The sequence below is a fragment of the Priapulus caudatus genome, unplaced genomic scaffold (assembly GCF_000485595.1).
Source record: "Priapulus caudatus unplaced genomic scaffold, Priapulus_caudatus-5.0.1 Scaffold1147, whole genome shotgun sequence".
Classification (NCBI taxonomy): Eukaryota; Metazoa; Priapulida; class Priapulimorpha; order Priapulimorphida; family Priapulidae; genus Priapulus; species Priapulus caudatus.
In genome coordinates, this window is record NW_014578208.1 from 59,584 (window position 1) to 65,807 (window position 6,224).

A 6,224-nucleotide genomic window follows, 5' to 3' on the forward strand; every position below is an offset into this window, starting at 1 on the left:
ACCAAGGCCGCCGCCAGCTGCCTCTCTCTTTACACACACACAACACCCACACACACACACCACAAAAACCAACACACCACACACAGCACACACACACACACACACCAGCCCACACACACAACAACACACACACACAACACACAACACACACCACACCCCCCACACACACACACACACACTGTGTGTGTGTGTGTGTGTGTGTGTGTGCACGCTCACATCTAAACACGCGCACGCGCGCATGTACACACACACAAACACACACGCACGCACGCACGCACGCACGCACGCACGAACGAACGCTTACATCCACACACACGCACGCGCGTACACTCGCGGGGTAACTGACTATTCACTGCAGTGTTTTCGCCGCTAAGCCATTTATTGTAAAGGCGTAGAACGACATGACATCCCGCCCTAAAGATTCCCCAACAAACTAAAGACAGTGTGGTTGGAAGAAGTCGACAGAACAGGAAGAGACCCTGTTCCCATCAGTTTTTTCCGCTGTCTTCTCCCTTCCTCCTCCTCCTCCTCCTCCTCCTCCTCAACCTCCTCCTTCCCTTAGCCGATACCAATAAGCCACTTCGTCTACGCTTTCTCATTTTACCTATTCCTCTGCCGTCTCGCCGTCCTCATGCCTTACTCTTTCCTGCAACCGCAAAGCACTTCAACAGTAAGTGTATCAGCAGTGATTTAGGCCCAGGTTGCGCCCCGCCCCCTTGCTCCACACACATTGTAACCCCAGCAGCCACTCAGGGCGGCATCGCGTTTCTCCGTAACTGCGTCACGACACGCGAAGAGGTTTTCACGTCGGCAGAAGAATAGACGGCGGTCGCCTGCGGTTGTAACCCGCCCCCGTGCGTGAGTGAGTCATCAATCCGGCAGCGACGACCGGCCTCCGGGGGTAGAGGGGGAGATGTCGTACGTAGCTGCCGGGTGGCGATAGCGCGGGACGTCAGAGCGTATAGATGAAAGCTACGGAACTGCCGCCGCTGCTGCTGCTGCTGCTGCTTTACAATTGTCGAAGGAAAATTGGGTTAGATTTCTATAGGGTGCCAGGGTGTAGAATTAGGGGTAGACTTCTATAATGCGCCTGCGTTGTGTGTGGGGTAAGAGTTAGATTTCTATAGGGTGCCCCCTACCAGCTATATACTGTTATAAGCTGTTATAATGCCCTACCAGCTATATACTGTTATAAGCTGGTATAATGGTATATAGCTGGTAGGGGTGTTATAAGCTGGTATAATGGTATGTAGCTGGTAGCTGGTACATAGCTGGTATGGGGTATGGGGTATATAGCTGGTACATGGCTGGTATGGGGTATGGGGTATATAGCTGGTAGCTGGTATATAGCTGGTAGCTGGTATATAGCTGGTATAGGGTATGGGGTATATAGCTGGTACATAGCTGGTATGGGGTATGGGGTATATAGCTGGTATATAGCTGGTGTGATAAGCTGTTATAATGGTAGATGGGTGGGTGTTATAAGTTGTTATAATGGTATATTATGGCTGCATTGGCTGGTAGGAATGGGATAAGCTTTTATAATGGTATGTAGGTGGCAGTATATAAGTGTAGCATGGGTGGTATACAGGGGGTTTGATAAGCTGTTATATGGGTGTAGCAAGTTGTACGTATAGTTGATAGATGTATCAATGCGCATCTATAACTGATACATGGGCTCGGTTTATATTTACTAGATCCTTCGCGCACGTGACCCGCTTCCGCTTCAAGATCCGCCGCCGCACGTGACCTTTTGTGACTTTGACGCCACCTTGACTAATTGTGTTAATGACGGGAAAGCAATCACTGGAGTGTCGATACAGATAGAGAGAAGGCTGCCGTGTATCTGGCCACCTCAGCGTCTTCTGCGTCTCTTGGGCGTATTTCTATCGGTGAGAACAGACTATGCCACAAGAATGATGCAGGAATGGGAACAGACTTATGGCGGAGCGAATAGCTGCACGTGTGCGACCACAAGACACCTACGCTAAATTCAGCTTTCTACTATGTTCCTAAACGTTTGGTGAACAATACTTATTCTTAGCGTTATTATGTTTTGTGATTACGTGCGATGCAACACTAGACAAACGCATTCAGCGTCGGTCGCGAAAGAGATTAAACAAATTAAAAACATTATTCCGCATTTCGAATCGTTGTGATGTAGTTTCAACCCTATACCACCGTGACCTCGTAGATAGACGGTAGATGGTCTGACGGTTGCCATGACGACGTCATTGTTCTTACAACGCCTTCGCACGGAGCGTGTGCCGGCAGCAGTTAGGCCCACCCACTAAGAAAACAGGGCGGAATGCTTGCGAGCATGAGCCCGCACGATGACGCGGTTACGCAAATATTCTAATCGTTTCTTCTTTCTAATCTAAACGCCTTGAAAAGCGACCTGGCAACAGGCGGACAGCGATGTATATATATATATATATATATATTGTTGGTGTGTTGTTTGTGTGGTGTGTGTGTGTGTGTGTGTGTGTCGTGTGTGGTGTTGTGTGTGCTGTGTGGTGTGTGTGTGTGATGTTGTGTTGTGTGTGTGTATGTGTGTGTGTGTGTGGTGTGGTGGTGGTGAGAGAAAGAGACTGTGAGAAGGTAGAGCAGAGAAGCAGAGAGAGAGAGAGAGGAAAGAAATGAAAGAGAGAGAGAGAGACGAGAGAGAGAGTAGAAAAGAGAGAAGAGAGAGAGACGAGGAGAGAGAGAGAGAGACGGAGAGAGAGAGAGCAGGAGGGGGTCGAAAACCTGGCCACTGACTAGGTACCAGACGGTCAACAAACGACAGTGATGTATCCAGAGGAGTTCCAGCAGCCGTAGAGAGTAACGGTTGAGAGTGACCAAAAGTACGCTGCAAACTGGTGAACCTATCTATCTATCTATCTACTATCTTAATCTATCTATATTATCTATATACTATTCTATCTTATCTAATCTATCTATGCTCATGCTATCTATCTATTCGTATCTATCTATCTATCTTATCTATCTATCTATCTATCTATATTCGTATCTATCTATCTATCTATCTATCTGTCTGTCTTATCTATCTATCTGATCATCTATCTATCTTATCTGTCTGTCTGTCTATCTATCTATCTATCTATCGTATCTATCTATCTAGTGGCTATCTATCTATCTATGCTATCTATCACTTCTAGTCTATCTTCTATCTATCTATCTATGCTATCTATCTATCTTCCAATCTATCTATTATCTATTATCTACTATCTATCTATCTATCTATCTACATCTATCTATCAGTCTATCTATCTAATCTATCTATCTATCTATCTACTATCTATCTATCTATCGATCTATTATCTATCTATCTATCTATCTTATCTTTATCTATCTATCTATCTAATCTATCTATCTATCTAGTCTATCTATCCTATCTACTATCCTATCTCTATCTATATCTATCTATCTATCACTGTCTATTTCTATCTGATTATCTATGCTTGTATCTATCTTCATCATCTATTCTCTATCTATCTATCTATCTATTGTATTCTATCTATCGCATCCATACCATGACCATCATCCATGACGCATCTATCTATCTATCTATCTATTATCTTCTATTATCTATTTATCTATCTATCATCTATCTATCTATCTACTTCTAACTGCTATCTATGCTATCTATCTATCTATCTGTCTATCTATCCTATCTATTTATTGCTGATGCTATCTAACTATCTTACTATTCTATCTATCTTATCATCCATCCATCCATCCATCCATCCATGAAGCTATGCTTATCTCTATTTATCTATTCTATTATGCTTATCTTATTCTATCTAGTGCTATTTATGGTATCTATCTCTCTATCTATCTGACGCTATCTATCTATCTTAATCTATCATTCGTATCCATCCATCCATCCATCCCATCATTCGCATGCCATCCTATCCATCCATCATCCATTCCAGTTCATCCATCCATCCATCCATCCATCATCATCCATCGCGATCCATCCATCATCCATCCATTCATCCATCCATCCCATCTTATCTATCTATCTCTTCCTTCCTCCTTTCTCGCCGCTTTCGCCTATGCGCTCTTTCTATCTATCTACCCATGCTCTCTCTCTCTCTCTCTCTTCTCTCTCTCGTCCTCGTCTCATCTCTCTCTCTCTCTCGTCTTTCTCTCTCTCTCTCGTCTCTCTCTCTTCTCTCTCTCTCTCTGTCTCTCTCTCCTTCTCTGCCTCTCGTTCTGCTGCTCTTCTCTTCCTCTCTTTCTCTCTCTCTCTTCATCTCTCTCTCTCTTCTCTCTCGGCCTCCTTGTCCAGCCTTTGCCTTAATTCGCTTTCTAATCCTCGGTTCTCCGTCACCGCCGCGCGTCTTCTCCGCCCTTTCTCTTTTCTGGCCTCTCTCTCTGCGGTCGTCTCTTATCGTCTTCTCTGTCTCTGCTCTCTGTCCCTCTTCCCTTCGCCTCCGTCGCTTTTCATCTCGTTCGTCTCGAACGCCCCGTCGTCTCGTCTGCGTCTCTCTCTCTACATCTCTCCCCTCCCCTCGTCCTTCTCAGTCTCTCGTCTGTCTCTCTCTCTGTCTCTCTCGAGTCGCTCATCTCAGTGGCTCTCTCTTCTTCTCTTCTCTCTATCTCTAGTCCTTTACGCCGAAAGGATGCTACGCCGGTTTTTAACAAAGAACTGAGCGCATAACTTAAACCCTACTCGTGATTCGCCACGTGACGGACAGGACGCTAGATTATAACATCACAGTACCGTCGTATATAAGCCATATATGTATAATATATATAATAGATGTATATATATATATATATATACATATATATATATCTGCGCGCAATGATGTGTTATGTAACGTGACAGTGGAAAAACTCGCGCGGCAGCTCGAGTCTGGCGATCGGCTTTATCAACGCGGAAGCAGAAGAAAGAAGAAAGAAACGAACATCGCCGTCGTACATATGACGGGAAGGAGAAGTGTATTCATTAGTTGCTATCACTCCCTTCAGGCTGGTTTAGGAAGGGCGGCTGATCACTGAAAAGTGACCTCGTGAAGGTTTAGGCTATTGAGAGAACCGTGGATTGTTTGCGGACTGATGGTAGAAGCGCCAGGAGCACACAGACTCTGTGTAGTCTATGTAGACTTAGTAGTTTATGGGTTCTTGTTAGCGTCAAGCGCAAATATCCTATGGTTTTAACTTTTTAACTTTCTGTTAGTATCACCCACCAAATGTACATTAACGTACACCACTGCTATTACTATTATTATTATTATTATTATTATTTATTTTTCATTGTTGTTGTTATTATTGTTATTGCGATATATACCTTTCGTGATAAACTGTTGAACAATACGATACCAGTCTAATCACAATATTATTGTTTAGTGTATGTTAATTATTGTAGTTACAATACAATAATATTGGTTTACGCTTATAGTGCGATGTTTTTCACAAAACAGCGATTCGCCTTATTTCATATCGCGATATAACAACGAAAGATGTGCCTATGCATGACGCGTAATACAGGTGCACATATAGAGAGACGGTGTGGCATTAACACGCACTTACCACGTGAAAGTTTCTCCTCTCTTTCTGTCTTTGCCTCTCTCCTTCTCTCTCTTTCATCTCTCTCCTTCTCTCTTTCTTTCTTTCTCTCTATTTCCTCTCTCTCTCTCTCTCTCTCTCTCTCTCTCTCTCTCTCTTTCTTTCTTTCTTTCTCGGACGTGAAGCGGGCTCTGCACCTCCTTCTGACGAAATAGTCGAGATTCACACTCGAGGATGCCAGCATACGTTCCGTCGTTGCTTCCGATCCTGCGTGCAATCAACGTGAGCGGCCAGGTTTTCGCTGCTTCGCGGGCCTACCTGTGTGACGGGACGCGACCATTTCGACGCGGGGGTGCGGGGTGTGGAGATGCGCGCGATCCGTCGGGGGATTTTGTTTGCCTCTCGCTTTCCTCGGACTTCGATGAGTGAAGTCGTACCTGGGCGATGATTAGCCTAGTTAGTTGTCCGCTTTTGCGTGCGCTGGGGGTAATACGGTGTGCTAGAATGCTGAGGCGTAACACACACCCTATTGCTGACTGGGAGGGACTCGCCTCTCGTGCGTAGAGTGCGGCCACAGTAAATCAGCGAGCAGGTATAATACACGCGGTGTGATAGGCCCCGGATGTGCACTGTGCGCGCTAGGGCTGCTGACACAAAATCTTTAACGTAATCATTCTCGTAGCGGTTTTTAAAGCTCCCGACAC